This window comes from Tursiops truncatus, chromosome 1, assembly GCF_011762595.2.
Source record: "Tursiops truncatus isolate mTurTru1 chromosome 1, mTurTru1.mat.Y, whole genome shotgun sequence".
Lineage (NCBI taxonomy): Eukaryota > Metazoa > Chordata > Mammalia > Artiodactyla > Delphinidae > Tursiops > Tursiops truncatus.
Window position 1 is genome coordinate 9,451,220 of NC_047034.1, and position 25,014 is coordinate 9,476,233.

Sequence of the window (25,014 nt, forward strand, 5' to 3'; positions counted from 1 at the left end):
TGCAGGCTGTGGGTTCGTAGTTCCCGTTGTTTTTGGTGTCTGTCCTCAGTGGCTAAGGTTGGTTCAGTGGGTTGTGTAGGCTTCCTGGTGGAGGGGACTAGTGCCTGTGTTCTGGTGGATGAGGCTGGATCTCGTCTTTCTGGTGGGCAGGTCCATGTCTGGTGGTGTGGTTTGGGGTGTCTGTGGACTTATTATGATTTTAGGCAGCCTCTCTGCCAATGGGTGGGGTTGTGTTCCTGTCTTGCTAGTTGTTTGTCATAGGGTATCTAGCACTGTAGCTTGCTGGTCGTTGAGTGAAGCTGGGTGCTGGTGTTGAGATGGAGATCTCTGGGAGATTTTTGCCGTTTGATATTATGTGGAGCTGGGAGGTCTCTTGTGGATCAGTGTCCTGAAGTTGGCTCTCCCGCCTCAGAGGCACAGCACTGACTCCTGGCTGCAGCACCAAAAGCCTTTCATCCACACGGCTCAGAATAAAAGGGAGAAAAAGTAGAAAGAAAGAATTAGTAGAAGTAGAAAGAAAGAAAGAAAGGAGGAAGGGAGGGAGGGAGGAAGGAAGGAGGGAAGGAAGGAGAAAAAGAAAGAAAGAAAATAAAGTAAAATAAAATAAAGTGGGATAAAATATAATAAAGTTATTAAAATAAAAAATAATTATTAAGGAAAAAGATTAAAAACAAAGGAACAAAAAAAAAAAACGGACGGATAGAACCCTAGGACAAATGGTGGAAGCAAAGCTATACAGACAAAATCCCACACAGAAGCATACACATACCCACTCAGAAAAAAAGGAAAAGGAGAAAAAATCATAGAACTTGCTCTCAAAGTCCACTTCCTCAATTTGGGATGATTCGTTGTCTATTCATGTATTCCACAGATGCAGGTACATCAAGTTGATTGTGGAGCTTTAATCCGCTGCTTCTGAGGCTGCTGGGAGAGATTTCCCTTTCTCTTCTTTGTTCTCACAGCTCCCAGGGGCTCAGCTTTGGATTTGGCCCTGCCTCTGCATGTAGGTCGCCGGAGGAGGGCGTCTGTTCTTCGCTCAGACAGGACGGGGTTAAAGGAGCCGCTGATTCGGGGGCTCTGGCTCACTCAGGCCGGGGGGGTGGTGGGAGGGGCACGGAGTGCGGGGTGGGGGTGGGGGTGGTGGTGGTGGTGGTGGTGGTGGGAGGGGCACGGAGTGCGGGGCGGGCCTTCGGCGGCAGAGGCCGGCGTGACGCTGCACCAGCCTGAGGCGCACCGTGTGTTCTTCCGGGTAAGTTGTCCCTGGATCCGGGACCCTGGCAGTGGCGGGCAGCACAGGCTCCCCGGAAGGGAGGTGTGGTGAGTGACCTGTGCTCGCCCACAGGCCTCTTGGTGGCGTCAGCAGCAGCCTTAGCGTCTTATGCCCGTCTCTGGGCTCCGCGCTTTTAGCTGCAGCTCGCGCCCGTCTCTGGAGCTCCTTTAAGCAGCGCTCTTAATCCCCTCTCCTCGCGCACCAGGAAACAGGGAAGAAAAAGTCTCTTGCCTTTTCGGCAGGTCCAGACTTTCCCCCAGACTCCCTCTCGGCTAGCCTTGGTGCACTAACCCCCTGCAGGCTGTGTTCACGCTGCCAACTCCAGGCCTCTCCCTGCGCTCCAACCGAAGCCAGAGCCTTAGCTCGCAGCCCCGCCCGCCCCAGCGGGTGAGCCGACAAGCCTCTCGGACTGGTGAGTGCCTGTCGGCACCGATCCTTTGTGCGGGAATCTCTCCGCTTTGCCCTCCGCACCCCTGTTGCTGTGCTCTCCTCCGCGGCGCCGAAGCTTCCCCCTTCTGCCACCCGCAGTCTCTGCCCGCGAAGGGGCTTCGTATTGTGAGGAAACCTTTGCTCTTTCACGGCTCCCTCCCACTGGTGCAGGTCCCGTCCCTATTCTTTTGTCTCTGTTTTTTCTTTTGCCCTACCCAGGTACATGGGGGAGTTTCTTGCCTTTTAGGAGGTTTGAAGTCTGCCAGCTTTCAGTAGGTGTTCTGTAGGAGTTGCTCCACGTGTAGATGTATTTTTGCTGTATCTGTGGGGAGGAAAGTGATTTCCGCGTCTTACTCTTCTGCCATCTTCCCCTCGTCCTCTTACCGTTATGTCGGATTTATGTGTTTTGAAAAAAGAAGTTTTGTCATTTTTTGTCTTTTAGAATATCTTGTCTGCCATATTTTCAAAATCGAACACCACCATCTTCATAAAAGAGAGGGTGAATAACTCTTCCTGTTGCAATTGGATGTATCCTGGAAGGATTCCACTTTTATATATAAGCAGTAGGTTTTAGTGCATTTTACTTAAGTGTGCACTTATAAACATGGATTTGTGATGCTCTGGTTCACTCCTATCCAATAGAGTTTTTTACAGCGATATGGTTTATAAATCTGTGTTGTCCAGTATGTTAGTCATTTGGCACATTTGACTATCAAGCGTTTGAAATGTGGCTAATATGCCTGAATTTTTAATTTTAATTAATTTCATTTTGAATAGTGATATGTGACTGGTGGCTACCATATTGGACAGTGCAGCTCTAGACATTTATATACAGAAGCTGATCTAGTGGGCAAGAGAAATGGTTTTGACTGCAGCGTGGAGAACAGTGGGAAAGAAAAGAATTAAATTAAGCACTAGCAAAAATACTGAAATGAGTATACTAGAATTGTGGGAGCGAAAAGCTGGAAGTAAATTGGCACAATTAAGATAATGAAAATTGACAACAGAGTTGTTTTCAGTGGTGCTCAAATGTTAAGATGATTAGAATCACCTGCAGGGTTTTAACAAACTACCAGACCTCAAATGCAGAAGTTCTTTCTTTTTTTTTTTAATTTAAGTATAGTTGATTTACAGTGTTGTGATTATTTCTGGTGTACAGCAAAGTGATTCCGAATATATATTTTTCTCTCAGAATTTTTTCCATTGTAGGTTATTACAAGATACTGAATATAGTTCCCTGTGCTGTATAGTAGGACCTTGTTGTTTATCTAAATGCAGTTGCTGATTCAGTAGGTTTGGGTTGGGGTCCGAGGATTTATGGTTTAAAAAGTTTGCAGGTGATGCTGATCTTGCTGGTTTGAAGACAGCACTTTGAAAATTATGGTGTAACTCTGTTGTAGACTTGCTAGCTCCAAAGTGAAGGCTGCTTGCTGGAGAGTAACACTACTACGTGAGCCCCATGGCTTATTTCCGCTGGAAATACTCTTGCTTCCTAGCACCCAGAAGAGGATAGCATCACTTCCCCAGAGAGAGGTTGAAAACTTAGTTAAGGGGTCAGATCTTTCTGCTATTTTGGACAAAGACAAACTGTGTACCTTTTGACTTACATATTTATATACTTAGATGCAATTAATAATTGGATTGATTTAATATTATTATACATTTATGAAATTAACTAATATACTTAGTAAACTATTATCTATTAAATTATGATACATTTTACATGTCAATCAACATGGTCAGTGTAGTGAAACTGTTAGTTACCTACCCAACCCTTCATTCTTCCTAACATTAACACTGATTTAAAAACAAAAAAAGTTCCACTTCTTTCGTGACCAAATTCTTAGTTTCAGGATTAGATCTTAAATTGTTTACATTTCTTTGGAACTAGTTATGTTAAAACTAGTTTCTTTAAACTAGTTACGTTAATTTCATTCTTCTTGAAAGTGATTGGTTTAAGAGTGAAGTGTTTAACCCAAACAGTGAGAAGTTTCTTTCATTGTAAGAAAGAGGCACAATAGATGCTATTTTTCCCCTGGACTTGGTAGTTTGGTTATAAACCCTGAAATTACTGCAGCCCATCAGTACACAGTCCCTAACTCTGATCTTTAGGGTGTGATGATCAGGAGGTTTTTATTTGTTTTTGTTTTTTTTATCCTTTTTTTTTTCTAAATCACAGAGGTAAACAGAAGCATTCTTTGTTCCTCTTGAAGCTGTTAATGGAACAATGTCAGGAATTAATTCAAGAAACCCTTTCTTTGATGTTACTCCTCATGTTAGTAACAAGAAATGATATTTACTAATGACAGAAAAGTCTAGAGGACTATTCAGAGATTTCTCTCCACCTATTTTACCAACTGAATTGTGAACTCTTTTAAAGATAAATACTTTTATATAGTGTCTGGTAAAGTTCTTGGCATAATAATTTCACAGTAAACTCTCATGCAAATGATATATGGACAAACAAATAAACATTTCTTCCTTAGCATCCTAAATAGATTTTTAAAGGAACGTTACTAGTTTATGTAAATTTACCATTGCTTTGTTTGCTGAATTATACCAAGATTTTATTCACAAGATTTATCATGAATATGTAGAAATTGCAGGATTATTTCTTGTTCTAGGCAGCTATGCTGTTATACTACATCTAATTTTTTTCCACTCTGACTTATCTGTAGAGCAAAATGACAATAGACATTACCTACTTCCTTCTTCCTTCTTTTTCTTATCAGATAAAATAACAAAGTAGAATAAATGACAAGAGAAACAATAGGATTGCCATAACCTCAGGTTATATTTTTCCAAAAAAAAAGGAAATCCTCTAATGTGTCCTTTGGCGTGATATAACGCTAACATTTAAAATGTCCTTTTCCTTTGCTTCGACATTCTATAGCCCATCAAAAAGTAAATTTGAGGTGATGTCATGTAATGTCTAGTGGATGATTGGGCTACAGAAACATTGCCATTGACTGACCTATCTCTAGCTTCATAAGCAGTACCACTTACTTCTAGATGGCAGACAAGTTATATAATCAGCATGAGTTGTTTAAAGTATAATTATAAAGAGATCATAACTGAAAATGGTTTGTTTCCCAAATGTCTGGATAGGTATTCACACTGTTTATCATCTTGTATCTAATTTTACTACATTAATCAGACATTTCTCAAATTTAAGTCTTAATTTATGAGATTGGGTGGTAAACAAAAAATACAAAGGAAAATCAGATATAAAATATTTCATAATATAATTTGCTTTATTTTAAATTGCCATGTGATTAAAAGTTATCCACCAACTACAACCAAATATGTGTAAGGCAAATCATCCTATTTTTTAGACTTCTTATATTTTTAGAACATTTTTCCTAATTACTCATTTCTATAAATTCCATCAGTTGATTTTGTTTTTCCTGTTTAGAGAAGGCATGCAGAACAGTTTGCTTCCCATTTCCAGTAATGCTCCTCTACCCAGCCAGTAAGCTTGGAGTTCTTTCCCCCCTCCCAGCTCTATTGTTATGATTGACATATAGCATTGTGCAAATTTAAGGTGTACAATTTGATAATTTGGTACATGTATACATTGTGGAATGATTGCCACAATAAGATTAGTTAACACCTTTGTCACCATGTAGAACTACCATGTGTGTATGTGTGGTAAGAACTCTTAAGATCTACTCTCTTAGCAACTTTCAAGTATATATAATTCAGTATCATTAACTGTACTCGCCATGCTGTACATTAGATCTATAGAACTTATGCATCTTATAACTGAAAGTCTGTACGCTTAGACTACCTTCAGCCGTTTCTCCCAACCCCCTATCCCTGACAACCAACAATCCACTCTTGGTTTCTATGAGTTTGTGTTTTTTAGATTTCACATATGAGTGAGAGCATATAGTATTTGTAATAATGCCTTCAGATTTCATTTGTGTTGTTACAAATGGCAGGATTTACCTCCTTTTTTAATGGCTGAATAATATTCCTTTGTATCAATATATATGTACCACATCTTCCTTATCCATTCATCTGTTGATGGACCCTTTGGTTGTTTCCATGTCTTGGCTGTTGTAAATAATGCTGCAGTGAGCAAGGGGTACAGATATCTCTTTGATATAATGATTGAGTTTCCTTTACATATATACCCAGAAGTGGAATTGCTGAATCACATGGTAGTTTTATTTTTAATTTTTTGAGGAGCCTCCATACTGTTTCCTGTAGTGGCTGCACCAAGTGGCGTTCCCACCACCAGTACACAAGGGCTCCTTTTTCTCCGTGTTCTTGCCAATGCTTGTTACTGTAGGGCGCGGTCAGCTAACTGCTACGCAGCAGGAAGCTGAAATAAGCTGAGTCATCCTTCCTGTGGCCACTGCGCTTGCGCTAAGTATACTAATGAGGTTTTAAAGTAGCGACCTATCCGATGCTGGCTCACAAATCGCACCATCGGCGAAAGCCAATCACAGAGCGACACATGTTCTTAATCCCTATATAAGCAGACTGCTCTAGGATTGCGGGGTCTTCCTTCCATCTTTCTTCAACCAAGCTGTGCTCCAATAAAGTGTGATACGAGAAGAATCTTGCGTGTGGCGGCTCGTTATTCTGCCGGTCAGAAACGGCTCGCCGCAAGTGGTGCCGAAACCCGGGAACTTCGCGCCCTGCATGGAGGACCGATTCAGAACTCGACACACGGAGTGGTAACCGTCGGTGAGTAGTCCAGTCAGGTATGTTTTTCGGGGGTTTGGAGCCTGAAGTTTTTACTTTCGCTTTTGTCCTTTTAGTGTTTCTCATGTTTTTCGTTTGCTTGTGGCTACGGTACCACCAGCCCGATCGAGTGTGTCTTCCCTGGCCGATAGATAAGTCAAGCATTTTTGGGAATAGTTCGTCCACGGAGCCTACAACTGATTTTCATGAGCCTATTCAAGCCCTTTTAAGGGACCGAGGGCTAAAGCTCTCTCATAAAAACATAAGTAGGCTGCTACAAGATATCGAAAGTGCCGCGCCGTGGTTTGGGGTATCAGGCAGCTTGACTGTTCCGTCATGGGAAAAACTCGGAAAAGACCTAAAGGAGTGTAACACAAGGGGAGAACTTTCTCGAGGCGCTCTCCCCTTGTGGAGCATGATACTTTCTTGCCTAAAGGAAGGAAAATGTGAAGAAATTATTCAACGAGGACGCAAGGCTCTTAGCATGTGTCAAGATAGCGCATCAGAGAATGAACAAACAGGGACTACGGTAGACAGGCCTGAAATTATGAAAAGAGAAAAAAGAAAACAAAAGGAAAAGCAAGAAACGGTGCCAGGATTATATCCAATCCTAGATGAGTTTAAGGAATTATATTTGTTTCAAGATGAATTAAATCCTAGAGAGAAGGAAGATTTAGAAGGAGCGGCCGCGACATATGAACAAGAGCGGTATGAGCATTGGTACATGCCGCCGCTCGCTAGCCCACCATATTTTAAACCTGCGGAGGCTAGAGCTTCCGCCCCTGCTCAGGCCTCCACCTCAGTTGCGGCAGCTAATGCTCCCCCTCCTATGCCAAAGTGCACTTTTATTCCTCGGGAAACATGGTCCCAGTTGGCCACTGCTTTCCCCGTGTTTGAAGATCCAGCTACACGCCAACGATATTGTGAGATGATAGATCATAAGCTCATTAGGGATCTTGCAGAAGCGGCTAAAAGAGATGGCGTGTCCGCCAATTACACTATCATGTTGTTGCAGCGCCTCACGCGAAATGCGTTAACACCTACAGACTGGCAGGATATTGCCCGCGCTTGCTTAACGATGGGGCAATACCTAGATTGGAAATCAATCGTGTCTGACCTAGCACATAGTCAGGCGCGGGAGAATGCTGCCAATGGGCAGCCGGCCTGGAATGTTGACATGCTGTTGGGACAGGGACAATGGATAAATAATCAGACCATGTTCCCTGTGCAAGTTTACAGCCAAGTAAACGAAATTAACATGCGGGCCTGGCGAGCCCTCCCCAACAAAGGAGAAGTTTCAGGGAATTTAACCAAGATTATACAGGGCGGCACAGAACCATTTTCCGATTTTGTAGCTAGAATGATGGAGGCTGCCGGACGGATTTTTGGTAATGTAGATGAGGCTATGCCATTAGTAAAACAATTAGTTTATGAACAATGCACAAAAGAGTGTCGCAGAGCGATAACACCTTATAAAGGGAAGGGCATTGAAACCTGGATGAAAGCATGTAGAGAGATCGGAGGGCCTTTGTCTAATACCGGGCTTGCTGCGGCTGTGCTGGCTGCCGCCCACAGTGTTCAGAACCCTGCCAAGTCAGGGGTTTGTTTCCAATGTGGAAAGCCTGGGCACATTAAGAAACAGTGCAAAAATGCAGGTGCGAGACCTAAAATGCTACAAGCTCAAAGAGTTCCAGGAACTTGTCCTAGATGCAAAAAAGGAAAACATTGGGCTAATGAATGTAGATCTGTTAAAGATATAAATGGGCAGCCCATTCAGCCCGCTGCACAGGTAGCTAATTCAAGAAATATCCATACAGCCAATTCAAAAAACGGGATAACGGGCCCCCGGTCCCAGGGCCCGAAGATTTTTGGGGCCCACGAGAGTGTGAACCTTCAGCCACTCCGACCCCAAGGCGAGCCACGTCAGGCTCCGCAGGGTTGGACCTCCGTGCCACCTCCAGAATGGTATTAACAATAACCATGGGCATACAGCCCATAGATACAGACATGAAAGGACCACTACCTAGAGGGACGGTTGGGCTGGTGTTAGGTCGTTCTTCCTCCGTTTTAAAAGGACTTATTGTCCTACCCGGAGTGATTGATCCTGATTATACCGGAGTCATTAAGGTAATGTGTCAATCCCCTAGAGGGATCGTTACTATAGCCCCTGGTGATCGGATAGCTCAATTGTTGATTTTGCCTTCTTTTCATGAAAATTATCCCGCATGTTCTGCAGCCTTTTTGTCATTATCCCTTGATGATCGTCCTATGATGAGTCTAACCGTAGAAGGGAAAACATTTTTAGGTTTGGTAGATACCGGAGCAGATCGGAGCATTATAACTACTAGAGATTGGCCAGGCTCTTGGCCCCTACAAGAGTCTTCTCAAACCTTGCAAGGTCTAGGATATGCACAGACACCCAAAGTTAGCTCCAAGGAATTAACTTGGATCTCTAAAGATCAGAAGGGAAGATTTCAACCCTTTGTGGTTGAGGGATTACCATTTAATTTATGGGGAAGGGATGTACAAAGTCAAATGAAACTTAGACTTACTAATGATTATTCTGAAGTCGCACAAAATATTATGCTTAAATCGGGATTTATACCTAATAGAGGGATAGGACGTAAGTTACAGGGCATGACCGCCCCTATAGAAGCCCGCGGAAATTTAAACCGCCGAGACTTGGGTTTTTCTCAAGGGTCACTGAATTTATGATTCCTATTACATGGAGGACCACAACACCTGTGTGGGTACCTCAGTGGCCTTTGTCAAAGGAAAAACTGGAGGCGGCATCCAAACTAGTGGATGAGCAGCTACAATTAGGGCATTTAGAACCCTCCCAGTCACCCTGGAATACTCCGATTTTTGTTATTAAGAAAAAATTAGGGAAATGGCGTTTGCTTCATGATCTGCGAGCTATAAATCAGCAAATGCAAATTATGGGGCCTATACAGCGCGGTTTGCCAGTATTGACAGCACTTCCGCGAAACTGGCCTGTTATAGCAGTAGATATTAAAGATTGTTTCTTTTCTATTCCTTTGAATAGTCGAGATAAAGAAAGATTTGCCTTTACTCTGCCCTCTGTTAATCATGAACAGCCCGATAAGAGATATCATTGGGTTGTGCTCCCTCAAGGTATGGCCAATAGTCCTACTATGTGCCAACTTTATGTTGATATGGCCTTGCAACCAGTAAGAAATGAATTTCCTAAAGTTAGGATTATTCACTATATGGATGATGTTTTATTGTCAGCCCCTTGTATGGAGTTGCTTGAACAAGCCTTAGGCGTTTTGATCAAATATTTAGGGAATAGGGGATTATTTCTTGCTCCCGAAAAAATACAGAAGGGAGATGTTGTAAATTTTTTAGGAGCTACTGTACATAGGAATAAGATAGTACCTCAAAAAATTGAGATTAGGACTAATTGCTTAAAAACATTAAATGATTTTCAAAGGTTGCTTGGAGATGTGAATTGGATTCGGCCATATTTAAGTTTAACCCGCTTGGATCTAAAACCTTTGTTTAGTGTATTAGAGGGAAATCCTGATCTTAATTCCCCACGCCAATTGACCCCAGAAGCCCATCAGGCACTTCAAAAGGTAGAACAAGCTATTACAAATGCACAATTAGAACGCTGTGATGATTCTCAACCTGTTTGGATGTGTATTCTTCCTACCTTGGGGTTTCCAACGGGTGTTCTTTGGCAAAGTGGACCTTTATTGTGGATTCACACCAAATCTATGGGAATGAGAACTTTGTCACATTACCCATCTATGGTTGCCAAGGTCGCCTTATTGGGTATTAAGCAATGTGTTTCCTCTTTTGCAAGAACGCCCGAAAGGCTTGTAGTCCCATATACGAAAGATCAAGTAGAAGTGCTAGCAGCAGCTACTTCCGAGTGGTCTATACTTATATGTATATTTTCTGGTATTATTGATAATCATTTGCCAAAGAGTGAACTTTTGAAGTTTGTGACTCAACAACCTGTTGTATTCCCAAGAATTACTGTAGATCAGCCACTGTTTAATGCTTTGACCATTTATACAGACGGGTCTAAAACGGGAAAAGGAGCTTATATGGTCCAAGGAAAACAACCAGTGATCATTGAATGTCGACCTGATGCTCCTCAAGTGGTTGAATGTCAAGTAGTCTTGGAAGTTTTTAAACGCTTTCAAGAGCCTTTTAATTTAATTTCTGATTCCTTATATGTGGTGAATGCTGTTAAGCACTTAGAAGTTATTTCTTTTGTTAAAACATCTAGCACTGTAGCTTCCTTGTTGACAGGAATAAGATGTCAAATATTACATCGTCAACATCCCTTTTATATTACCCATATTCGGGCTCATTCTTTGTTACCCGGCCCCATGGCTAAAGCTAATGAACAAGTTGATCTGGCCACACGCGCTCTAACAGCGCTAGACTCTACGACACAGGCTCAAGAGTTTCATAAGCTATATCATGTGTCATCTACAGTCTTAAGAAAAAAATTTAACATTACCAGAGCTTTGGCTAGGAATATTGTGAAGAGTTGTTCTGCTTGCGCCCAATTTTTGCCTACCCAAAAGACTGGGGTTAACCCCAGAGGCATTCTTCCAAATGAATTATGGCAAATGGATGTTACCCATGTTTCCTCCTTTGGAACGCTCCAATATGTACATGTTTCAGTGGATACCTGTTCTGGAGTGGTACATGCCACGTCTCTTTTTGGAGAAAAGGTTCAAAATGTTATTACCCACTGCCTTGAAGCTTGGGCAGCGTGGGGCAAACCCGCTAAGATTAAGACTGATAATGGCCCAGCCTATACTTCCAAAAGCTTTGCTCTTTTTTGTCAAAAAATGCAGGTGATTCATATTACAGGCTTGTCCTATAATCCACAAGGACAAGGAATTATAGAACGCACAAATCGCACACTTAAAGAACTCTTAATAAAACAAAAAGGGGGAATCGCAGAGAACTGTACCCCTAGACAGAGACTTTCACTTGCCTTATTTACCATAAATTTTTTACATTTAAATGATGATAAAGAAACCTCTGCTGAACGCCATGTGGCAACAAACCATAAAAATTATGGCAAAGTGATGTGGAAAGATGTGTTGTCCAATCAATGGAAGGGCCCGGATCGTGTTATTACTCGATCCAGGGGATCTCTTTGTGTCTCCCCACAGGATCAAGATCCGATCTGGGTGCCATCAAGACTGACGAGAATTGCTGAAGAAAACTTCAGAGAAGATGCTGAGCTGGATGTTCCTGATGATTCTTAATCGAAGTCTTTGTATTAGTTGGAATTCCACAAAGGATTATTCAAATTGTGCAACTGAGTGCTGCCGGGCTGGAGCCCGTTGCCTTTGGAGATTTTGCCTCTTGGCTCTCTTCTGCCTTTTCCTTCTTTGGGGAGTGGGTGGGGGTAGGAATCTTTGGAGTCTGCTGTGTATTTGGGATTATGCTGTGTCTCTGGTTGGTCTGTCGTGTGCGCATCAGGGCACATCGAGATAGGGTCCTGCTCACTCAGGCACTTCTGGCTATTAATGAAGGAGATTCTCCCGCAGCCTGGCTCTCCGCCCTGAATAATTCGAAATGATTGCCCTTGCACAGAGAGGCCTTGTTGCCATTGCACCTCTATAGGGAGTCATTCATTCATTGTCCTGATTGCCCTTGCACAGAGAGGCCTTGTTGCCATTGCACCTCTATAGGGAGTCATTCATTCATTGTCCTGATTGCCCTTGCACAGAGAGGCCTTGTTGCCATTGCACCTCTATAGGGAGTCATTCATTCATTGTCCTGATTGCCCTTGCACAGAGAGGCCTTGTTGCCATTGCACCTCTATAGGGAGTCATTCATTCATTGTCCTGATTGCCCTTGCACAGAGAGGCCTTGTTGCCATTGCACCTCTATAGGGAGTCATCCATTGTCCTGATTGCCCTTGCACAGAGAGGCCTTGTTGCCATTGCACCTCTATAGGGAGTCATTCATTGTCCTGATTGCCCTTGCACAGAGAGGCCTTGTCGCCATCGCACCTCTATAGGGAATCAGCCATTATTCTGAGTCTCAAACATGCCAACAGAAAACTGCCCTCGAACAGTGAGCACATCATGAGGTGAACACTTGTACGGGCTACATTCTGTTTGGTGTTCTAATAAATAAAAAAGGGGGAGATGTAGGGCGCGGTCAGCTAACTGCTACGCAGCAGGAAGCTGAAATAAGCTGAGTCATCCTTCCTGTGGCCACTGCGCTTGCGCTAAGTATACTAATGAGGTTTTAAAGTAGCGACCTATCCGATGCTGGCTCACAAATCGCACCATCGGCGAAAGCCAATCACAGAGCGACACATGTTCTTAATCCCTATATAAGCAGACTGCTCTAGGATTGCGGGGTCTTCCTTCCATCTTTCTTCAACCAAGCTGTGCTCCAATAAAGTGTGATACGAGAAGAATCTTGCGTGTGGCGGCTCGTTATTCTGCCGGTCAGAAACGGCTCGCCGCAGTTACCTCTTGTCTTCAAACACATCATATTCAAAGCTTAATTAATGTCAACTCTTTCCAAACCATTTCAGTGATTGGCACTAAAATCCATCCACTTTAACAGAGAAAATATTTATTTATCGTAATTGATCCCTCCCCCTCTCATATCGCACACTTCCTATTACAATCTATTTTCAAATTCTTGATATTTTTAAAATTTTTATTTATACAATCCACATTCCGTAAAATTCACCCATTTAACATGCACAAGTCAGTGTTTCTTAGAATACTCACAAGGTTGTGCAGCCACCATCACAGTATAATTTTAGAAATTTTTGTCCCCTGGCAAAAGAAACACTTTACATATCAACTGTTGTATCACCCCCCATCTCCTCCACCCAGCCCTAGGCAACCACTAGCCTACTTTCTATCTTTTTTTTTTTGTTTTTTTTTTGGGTGGGGGGGGTTTGGGTTTTTTTTTTTTTTGTGGTATGCGGGCCTCTCACTGTTGTGGCCTCTCCCGCTGCGGAGCACAGGCTCCGGACGTGCAGTCTCAGCGACCATGGCTCACGGGTCCAGCCGCTCCGCGGCATCTGGGATCTTCCTGGACCGGGGCACGAACCCGTGTCCCCTGCATCGGCAGGCAGACTCTCAACCACTGTGCCACCAGGGAAGCCCTACTTTCTATCTTTATATTTTGTCTCTTCTGGATGTTTTCTATAAATGGAATCGTACAATATATGGTCTTTGTGATTTCATTTAGCGTAATATTTTCGAAGTGTATCCATGTCAAAGTATGTTGCTTTACGCTTTTTTATTGTCAAAAATATTTCATTGCATGGTTATGCCACATTTTATTCATCCATTTATCAGTCGATGGTCATTTCAACTATTTCCACTTGTCTATTTATGAATAGCCAACTATGAACATTCTTGTACAAGTTTTCATGTGGGATATATGTTTTTATTTCTCTTGATTGTATACCTAGGAGTGGAAATGCTGGATTATAAGGTAACTCTAGCTTCACATTTTGAGGGACTGCCAAACTGTTTTCTAAAGCAGCTGGATCATTTTACATTCCCATTAGAAGTTTATGAACATTTCTGTTTCCATAGCCTTGCTAACCCTTGAGATAGCCTATCTTTTTTATTCTAGCCATCCTAGTGAATGTGGAATAGTATCTCACTGTGGTTTTGATTTGCATTTCCCTGATGGTTAATGATGTGTATCTTTTCGTGTACTTATTGGCCATTTGTATATCTTTCTTGCAATAGGATCTGTGTTCAGATCCTTTGCTCCTTTAAAAACTGAGTTATTTTATCATTTCGTTATTGAGTTGAAAGAGGGTTTTTTAATATATATATTCTGGGTGAAAGTCCATTATGAGGTTATATGATTTGCAAAGATTTCTTCCCAGTCTGTAGGTTGTCTTTTTACCTTCTTGATGGTATCATTTGTAGCACAAAAGTTTCTAATTTTGTTCGAGTCCAATTTATTAATTTTTTTATTGTCATTTATATTTTGGTGTCATGTCTAAGAAACCACTGCTAACGCGAGTCACAAATATTTACTACTATGTCTTCTAAGAGTTTCATAGATTTAGTTCTTAGACTTATGTCTATGATCCATTTTGAGGTACTTTTTGTGTCTGATGTGAGCTAGCGGTCCAATTTAATTCTTTTACTTGTAGATATCCAGTTCTTAGCACAATTTATTGAAAAGACTATTTTCCTTATCAAATCTTGGCACCATCAAAAATCAGCTGACCACAAATGGAAAGATTTGTTTCTGGGATCTCAGTTCTATTCCTTTGATGTCTATGTCTGTCCTTACGCAAATACCACAATGTCCTGATTAATTTTATAGTAAGTTTTGGAATCAGGAACTGTGAATCCTCCAAATGTGTTATTTTTTTGTTTTTCAAGAATATTTTGGCTCTTGTGATCCCTTGCATTTCCATATAAATTTTAGAATCAGCTTGTCAATTTCCTAAAAATATTTCCTAAAAAATCCAGCTGACATTTTGACAGGAATTGCATTGAATCTGTAGATCAACTTAAGGAGTACTGTATCCTAACAGTAATATCTCTACTGATCGATGAACTTGGGGTATCTTTCCATTTGTGTCTTAATTTCTTTCAACAGTGTTTATAGTTTTAACTGTACGAGTCTTACACTACATTGTCAGTTTTTTATTTTTAATTAGTTTTTTATCTAATTATTTTATTCCTTTTGATGCTATTTTAAATAGAATTATTTTTTTAATTTTATTTCTGGTATGTTCATGGCTAGTGTATAGAAATAGAGTTGATTTTTGGATATTGAAGACTTGCTTAATGCTTGAGATTTAAAATCCTAATTATTTCTTTATGTTTTTGTAGTCTCTCTCTAGTTCATTTTTGGCTCTTAACCATGCCCTTCTTTCTTACTTTCTGCGGAACCTATAGATTGTTTTTTTTTTTCTCTTTCTACTAGATAACTACATAGTTACCTTTTTTTTTCTTTATGGTATATTAAACCTCTTCCCCTCAACTGGGAGTTCCACCTCAGTATTAGACTCTCATTTTTACTTCTGTCATCATTCTCAGTTCAACCTAGCCTCTTCCAACACATGTCAGCCACAATGATATCTTCCAAATGAATTTTGGTCATGTCATCCTCTACTTAAAATCCCTGACAACTTCTTACTATTCATATAATAAAGATCAACACTCTATTGATATTCTAATAGTCCTCCATGGCTTGTCCCTGCGTGCATCTCCATCACATTACACACGGAACACCACTCTTCTCTTTGCCCTTTGACCTCCTCTCACACTCGCCTGCTGTCAGTTCCTGGATCAGGCTATACTCCTTCCATCCACAGGCCCTGATAGACGGTGCCCTCCGCCATGCACGCTCTCCCCTTGCTAACACCACACCATCCTCAGATCTTAGAGAAGCCTCCCATGACCTATACCTTTGGCCGGTTTCATTATTGTCAACCTGCACAATGCCACACTCCTTTTCTTTAAAACAATAACTCTTGTTTATAATTGAACACAGGTTTTAGTACTTAATTAATGACTTCATCTTTCAAAAGACAATAACAGAATATAATGACAATGTCCGTTTTTGCTCCATTGTATCTTTAGTGCCTGATACCTAGAAATGTTTCACTTAAAACTTTATTGACTAAATGAATCCTCATCATTTCTTGCAAGTAGTTGACACCTGGAGTACATTGTTCTGTTGTGATTTTTGGAGTCATACATGCGAGTGGACACTGTTTAGCTTGTTAAAGCTTTAAAAGTGACAGCATTATTCTCTCTGATCAAAGGAATCTAATCGGGAATTTAAGGTTCAGGAACTTTCAGTTGTGACTACTGAATGTGTTCTGTCTCGCCTTGAGGAAGATACTTCATTATTTATGTCAGTTTTGCATTCAGAAATCTCTCTCTTCTTTAACAGACAGTCGCTAATGAGGATGGCACCTCCAAAAGAGCAAAGTCCTAAGGTTCTTAATAACTAGGTGTGGCTCTTTGAAAGTCATTTAAGCCCTTTGAAGCTCACGTCTCTAATCAGTGAAATAGCTGGCTCGTTGGTTGTAGGTGAAATACTTAATGCATAAAAATTTTCGTTTCTTGCTCCTCTCTGTTTCCACTTGCCTCCCATCTCTCAGCTCATGGTTTTCAACCTGAGAGTACATGGTAAAATAATTCATAATCTTTTGAACCAGTGGTCTTCAAAATGGAATGCACACATACAAAGAATACTAAAGATAATCCACTGGTGTCCAAGAAGAAAATATTAGAACTTCAGTTTATAATTATTTTTTTGAAAAATAAAGACACACACAAAGGCTTGTTATAGAAATAATACAGAGCGATGCTGGTGGTCTCAGTTTCTCTTAAGTAAAATTTTAAATTATCTGATATATCGTTTCTACTATTTAATTTCAGCAAAACTAACTTTCACACAATAGACGAGTTGCTTGGAAAGATTCCTGGGAAGAAACATCACATTGAAGATAACTGCCAGAGTTTTAATCTCAGCTTCTTGTCAGGCATATATTGGGTGGATCAGGAAAACAAAAGCACTCTAATTCAGTCACACTATTGCATGCTACCTGAAATTTATTTTTTAAAATAATCACATTTAAAAAAAATAAAATAATCACATTTTATTATGCCCTTCTTTGGTAAATAAGACATTTTTTCCCCATGGTGACTGAGAAAGAAACTCATGCCAAGGAGAGAGCCTTTTGAAGATAGGTATTTGGAAATGTTTTGTCGCAAATGTGTCACCCATAAAAACTCTCATTGCTCTTCACATAAAAAAGATCTAGAAACGACTTTCTAACCAGTTCATAAGAACAACTGGCCCAAAGAACACAGAGATTTAACATAAAGCTAAATTTCAACAAAATCTTAGGCTAATTACAGATGGATTGAAAATGTGTCATGATTATTAATACAGCTGATGATATATGCCGACCATTTCTATTTAAGTGTTTTCAAGGTATTTTGTCTTGCTAAAATGTTAATGTTAGCGCTTAATCCCAATTACCAAAATACACTTTACATAGAAAGGAACTTTGGATGCTCTAACAAAAATATCGAAGCAGTTACATTGAGAAAGTTTTTGTACACTTAGCCAATAAGTTATTACAGTATTAATATTTGTCTCTTTTTTGAAGAATCATATTTTATGTGTATTTTTTAATGTATGCAATACGTTAGCATATTAGTATGCAAATATAATTTTAAATAAATAGTTCTACATATCCTGAGGGTGCATGCTCAATTAATTTTTTTTTCTTTTTCATGATTGGAATGAGTGTTCAGATGACTAGAAACAACCTCCAAAAAGCGATTGTTAATTATACAGCTCTGATAATGCAAATTTCACTTCTTCTTCCTTTTCTGCAATATTTTCTTTTTTTTATTTTTTGGAATTTTATTTATTTATTTTTTTATACAGCAGGTTCTTGTTATCAATTCTATACATATTAGTGTATATATGTCAATCCCAATCTCGCAATTCATCACACCCCCACCCCCACCACCCCCTTCCCCCCTTGGTGTCCATACGTTTGTTCTCTATATCTGTGTCTCTATTTCTGCCTTGCAAACCAGTTCATCTGACCATTTTTCTAGATTCCACATATATGCGTTAATATACGATATTTGTTTCTCTCCTTCTGACTTATTTCACACTGTATGACAGTCTCTAGGTCCTCCCACATCTCTACAAATGACCCAATTTTGTTCCTTTTTATGGCTGAGTAATATTCCATTGTATATATGTACCACCTCTTCTTTATCCATTCGTCTGTCGATGGGCATTTAGGTTGCTTCCATGACCTGGCTATTGTAAATAGTGCTGCAGTGAACATTGTGGTACATGACTCTTTTTGGATTATGTTTTTTTTCAGGGTATATGCCCAGTAGTGGGATTGCTGGGTCATATGGTAGTTTTATTTTTAGTTTTTTTTTTTTTTTTTTTGCGGTTCACAGGCCTCTCACTGCTGTGGCCTCTCCCACTGCTGAGCACAGGCTCCGGACGCGCAGGCTCAGCGGCCATGGCTCACGGGCCCAGCCGCTCCACGGCATGTGGGATCTTCCCGGACCGGGGCACGAACCTGTGTCCCCTGCATCGGCAGGCGGACTCTCAACCACTGCGCCACCAGGGAAGCCCCTATTTTTAGTTTTTTAAGAAACCTTCATACTGTTCTCCATACTGGTTGTATCAATTTACATCCCCACCTATAGTACAAGAGGGTTCCCTTTTCTCCACACCCTTTCCAGCATTGTTGTTTGTAGATTTTCTGATGATGCCCTTTCTAACCGGTGTGAGGTGATACCTCATTGTAGTTTTGATTTGCATTTCTCTAATAATTAGCTATGATGAGGCACTTTTCATGTGCCCCTGGGGTATCTGTATGTCTTCATTGGAGAAATGTCTACTTAGGTCTTCTGCCCATTTTTTAATTGTTTGTTTTTTTAATATTGAGCTGCATGAGCTGTTTATATATTTTGGAGATTAATCCTTTGTTCATTGATTCATTTGCAAATATTTTCTCCCATTCTGAGTGTTGTCTTTTCATCTTGTTTATAGTTTTCTTTGCTGTGCAAAAGCTTTTAAATTTCATTTGGTCCCATTTGTTTATTTTTGGTTTTGTTTCCAATATTCTAGGAGGTTGGTCAAAAAAGATCTTGCTGTGATTTATGTCAAAGAGTTTTCTTCCTATCTTTTCCTCTAAGAGTTTGATAGTGTCTGGACTTACATTTAGTTCTTTAATCCATTTTGAGTTTATTTTTGTGTATGGTGTTAGGGAGGGTTCTAATTTCATTCTTTTACATGTAGCTGTCCAGTTTTCCCAGCACCACTTACTGAAGGGAAAGTCTTTTCTCCATTGTATATCCTTGCCTGCTTTGTCATAGAGTAGTTGACCACAGGTGTGTGGGTTTATCTCTGGGCCTTCCATCCTGTTCCATTGATCTATATATTTCTGTTTTGTGCCAGTACCATACTGTCTTGATTACTGTAGCTTTGTAGTATAGTCTGAAGTCAGGGAGTCTGATTCCTCCAGCTCTGTTTATTCCCCTCAAGATTGCTTTGGCTATTTGGGGTCTTTTGTGTCTCCATACAAATTTTTAGGTTTTTTGTTCTAGTTCTGTGATAAATGCCATTGGTAATTTAATAGGGATTGCATTGAATCTGTAGATTGCTTTGGGTAGTATAGTCATTTTCACATGTCTTTATTTTTCAATAAGTTAACTATAAATTGAAATTCTAATATTGATTCTTCCAATCCAAGAACATGGTATATCTCTCCATCTGTTTGTGTACTATTTGCTTTCTTTCATCAGTGTCTTATAGTTTTCTGAGTACAGGTCTTTGACGTCCTTAGGTAGATTTATTCCTAGGTATTTTGTTCTTTTTGTTGCAATGGTGAGTGGGATTGCTTCCTTAATTTCTCTTTCTGGTCTTTTGTTGCTAGTGTATAGGATGCAAGAGAATTCTGTGCATTAGTTTTGTATCCTGCAACTTTACCAAATTCATTGATTAGCTCTAGTAATTTTCTGGTGTCATCTTTAGGATTATCTATGTATAGTATCATGTCATTGCAAAGAGTAACAGTTTTACTTCTTCTTTTCTAATTTGTATTCCTTTTATTTCTTTTCCTTCTCTGATTGCTGTGGCTAGGACTTCCAAAACTATGTTGAATAATAGTGGTGGGAGTGGACATCCTTGTCTTGTCCTTGATCTTAGAGGAAATGCTTTCAGTTTCTCACCATTAAGAATGATGTTTGCTGTGGGTTTGTCATATATGGCCTTTTTATGCTGAGGTAGGTTCCCTCTATGCCTACTTTCTGGAGAGTTTTTATCATAAATGGGTGTTGAATTTTGTCAAAAGGTTTTTCTGCATCTATTGAGATGATCATATGGTTTTTATTCTTCAATTTGTTTATATGGTGTATCACATTGATTGCTTTGCATATATTGAAGAATCCTTCCATCCCTGGGATAAATCCCAGTTGATCGTGGTGTATGATCCTTTTAATGTGTTGTTGGATTCTGTTTGCTAGTATTTTGTTGAGGATTTTTGCATATGTATTGATCAGTGATATTGGTCTTTAATTTTCTTATTTTGTAGTATCTTTGTCTGGTTTTGGTATCAGGGTGATGGTGGCCTTGTAGAATGAGTTTGGGAGTGCTCCTTCCTCTGCAATTTTTTGGAAGAGTTTGAGAAGGATAAGTGTTAGCTCTTCTCTAAATGTTTGATAGAATTCGCCTGTGAAGCCATCTGGTCCTGGGCTTTTGTTTGTTGGAAGATTTTAAACCACAGTTTCAATTTCAGTGCTTGTTACTGGTCTGCTTATATTTTCTATTTCTTCCTGGTTCAGTCTTGGTTATACCTTTCTGAACCTGGTTCAGAAAGGTTATACCTTTTTCAGAATTTGTCCATTTCTTCCAGGTTGTCCATTTTATTGGCATAGAGTTGCTTGTAGTAATCTCTCATGATTCTTTGTATTTCTGCAGTGTCAATTTTTACTTCTCCTTTTTCATTTCTAATTTTACTGATTTGAGTCCTCTGCCTCTTTTTCTTGATGAGTCTGGCTAAAGGTTTATCAATTTTGTTTATCTTCTCAAAGAACCAGCTTTTACTTTTATTGATCTTTGGTATTGTTTTCTTTGTTTCTATTTCATATATTTTTGCTCTGATCTTTATGATTTTTTTCCTTCTACTAACTTTGGGTTTTGTTTCTTCTTCTTTCTTAGTTCCTTTAGGTGTAAGGTTAGATTGTTTATTTGAGATTTTTCTTGAGGTAGGATTGTATTGGATAAACTTCCCTCTTAGAACTGCTTTTTGCTGCATCCCATAAATTTTGGATCATCGTGTTTTCATTGTCATTAGTCTCTAGGTATTTTTTGATTTCCTCTTTGATTTCTTCAGTGATCTCTTGGTTATTTAGGAACGTATTGTTTAGCCTCCATGTGTTTGTGTTTTTACCTTTTTTTCCCTGTAACTGATTTCTAATCTCATAGCGTTGTGGTCAGAAAACATGCTTGATATGATTTCAATTTTCTTAAATTTACTGAGGCTTGATTTTTGACTCAAGATATGATCTATCCTGGAGAATCATCTGTGTGCACTTGAGAAGAAAGTGTAATCTGCTGTTTTTGGATGGAATGTCCTATAAATATCAATTAAATCTATCTGGTCTATTGTATCATTTAAAGCTTGTGTTTCCTTATGAATCTTCTGTCTGGATGATCTGTCCATTGGTCTAACTGAGGTGTTAAATTCCCCCACTATTATTATGTTACTGTTGATTTCCTCTTTTATAGCTGTTAGCAGTTGCCTTATGTATTGAGGTGCTCCTGTGTTGGGTGCGTATATATTTATAATTGTTATATCTTCTTCTTGGGTTGATCCCTTGATCATTATGTAGTTCCTTCCTTGTCTTTTGTAACATTCTTTATTTTAAAGTCTATTTTATCTGATATGAGTATTGCTACTCCAGCTTTCTTTTGATTTCAATTTGCATGGAATACCTTTTTCCATCCCCTCACTTTCAGTCTATATGTGTCCCTAGGTCTGAAGTGGGTCTCTTGTAGACAGCATATATGTGGGTCTTGTTTTTGTATCCATTCAGCGAACCTGCGTCTTTTGGCTGGAGCATTTAATCCATTCGCATTTAAGGTAATTATCGATATGTATGTTCCTATTACCATTTTCTTAACTGTTATGGGTTTGTTTTTGTAGGTCCTTTTGTTCTCTTCTGTTTCCCACTTAGAGAAGTTCCTTTAGCATTTGTTGTAGAGCTGGTTTGGTGGTGCTGAATTCTCTTAGCTTTTGCTTGTCTGTAAAACTTTTGATTTCTCCGTTGAATCTGAACGAGATCCTTGCCAGGTAGAGTAATCTCAGTTGTAGGTTCTTCCCTTTCATCACTTTAAATATATCGTGCCATCCCTTTCTGGCTTGTAGAGTTTCTGCTGAGAAGTCAGCTGTTAACCTTATGGGAGTTCCCTTGTATGTTATTTGTCATTTTTCCTTTGTTGCTTTTAATAATTTTTCTTTGTCTTCAATTTTTGTCAGTTTAATTACTATGTGTCTTGGAATGTTTCTCCTTGGGTTTATCCTGTCTGGGACTCTCTGTGCTTCCGGACTTGGATGGCTATTCCCTTTCCCATGTTAGGGAAGTTTTTGACTATAATCTCTTAAAATATTTTCTCAGGTCCTTTCTCTCTGTCTTCTCCTTCTGGGACCCTATAATGCACACGTTGGTATGTTGTTGTCCCAGAGGTCTCTTGGTCCGTCTTCATTTCTTTTCATTCTTTTTTCTTTATTCTGTTCCACAGCAGTGAATTCCACCATTCTGTCTTCCAGGTCACATATCCGATGTTTTGTCTCAGTTATTCTGCTATTGATTCCTTCTAGTGTATTTTTCATTTCAGTTATTGTATTGTTCATCTCCATTTGTTTGTTCTTTAATTCTAGGTGTTTGTTCTTAATTCTTCTAGGTCTTTGTTAAACATTTCTTGAATCGTCTCGCTCTTTGCCTCCATTCTTTTTCCGAGGTCCAGGATCATCTTCACTATCATTATTCTGAATTCTTTTTTTGGAAGGTTGCTTATCTCCACTTCATTTGGTTTTTTTTCTGGAGTATTATCTTGTTCCTTCATCTGATACATAGTCCTCTGTCTTTTTATTTTGTCTGTCTTTCTGTGAATGTGGTTTTTGTTCCACAGGCTGCAGGATTGTAGTTCTTGCTTGTGCTGTCTGCCCTCTGTGGATGAGGCTATCTAAGAGGCTTGTGCAAGCTTCCTGATGGGAGGGACTGGTGGTGGGTAGAGCTGGGTGTTGCTCTCTTGGGCAAAGTTCAGTAAAACTTTAATCCACTTGTCTGCTGATGGGTGGGGCTGAGTTCCTTCCATGTTGGTTGTTTGGCATGAGGCGACCCAGCACCGGAGCCTACAGGCTCTTTGGTGGGGCTAATGGCGGACACTGGGAGGGCTCACGCCAAGGAGTACTTCCCAGAACTTCTGCTGCCAGTGTCCTCGTCCCTGCAGTGAGCCACAGCCACCCCTGCCTCTGCAGGAGACCCTCCAACACTAGCAGGTAGGTCTGGTTCAGTCTCCTACGGGGTCACTGCTCCTTCCCCTGGGTCCTGATGTGCACACTACTTTGTGTGTGCCCTCCAAGAGTGGAGTCTCTGTTTCCCCCAGTCCTGTCTAAGTCCTACAGTCAAATCTCGCTAGCCTTCAAAGTCTGATTTTCTGGGAATTCCTCCTCCTGTTGCTGGACCCCCAGTTTGGGAAGCCTGACATGGGGCTCAGGACCTTCACTCCAGTGAGTGGACTTCTGTGGTATAAGTGTTCTCCAGTCTGTGAGTCACCCACCTGGCAGTTATGGGATTTGATTTTATTGTGATTGTGCCCCTCCTACCGTCTCATTGTGGCTTCTCCTTTGTCTTTGGATGTGGGGTATCGTTTTTGGTGAGTTCCAGTGTCTTCTTGTCGATGATTGTTTAGCAGTTGGTTGTGACTTTGGTGCTCTCTCAAGAGGGAGTGTGTACACGTCCTTCTACTCTGCCATTTTGATCCAATCTCTCTGCAATATTTTCTGTAACTGATCAACCTTTAGCCTCTGGTTTTATTCTCCTATATTCTTTAAAAGTCATAGTTTCTTTCCTTTTGACTTCCTTATTAGATTATGCCTTCCATCCTTTTTTGGGAACACCTCATTATCACCTAAGTTTGAAAATTGTTTTTATGCTCTTTCATCTTCTTCTCTAGTTGGAGACCAGCTCATAGTCAGGGAAAACATAATTGGCAAATCCCTCAGGCAATGAGACAAACATAGTACATACCTGCAGGACACTGGAACAGGTCCCCTGGTATTCATTACCCCCGGAGGAAATAGTTGAACCATTTTCACTTCTTCACCTTCCCTGAAGGCTGCTCTTAAACTTCTCCAGCTGACCTTCTCCCCCTCATCAGGTAATCTAAGCATTAGTAAATAACAGTAATTCACACACAAATGTATCAGACTGAATCCCCTTAGATCACAGCAGCAAATACTCCGAGATACTAGGGATATGTCAAAATCTCTCATTCTCTGCTCTCCCTTATTTTGACAGGTGTTTTCGAAGTATGACTCCTAAGATATTTGTATTTTTTAAAATAAGCATTGCAAACAGATATTACTGAGAAAAGTTTGATCTTTACATTTTGCTTTTTTATTTATGGTTTAAAGTGTTTATATAGAAGAAGTATGAACTAAGACAAAGCAAAGGAATTAAAAGTGAGTTTGGGGTTAGCAGATGCAAACTATTATATAGAGAATGGATAAACAACAAGGTCTGTATAACACAGGGAATTATATTCAATATCCTTTTATAAACCATAATGGAAAAGAATATGAAAAAGCATATATATATAACTGAATTGCTTTGCTGAACAGCAGAATTTAACACAACATTGTAAATCAACTATACTTCAATAAAATAAATTTTTAAATAGGTGAGTTTAATGCCTTTACACACACATGCACCCCTTTAACTGGAATAATCTTTAAAAAAAAAAGATGTAGTAGGGAAGAAAGAAATGCCTCCTTTGTCTTTTTATCCTCTCAGGGTGAAAACTATTCAGCAGAAATGAAAAACAGG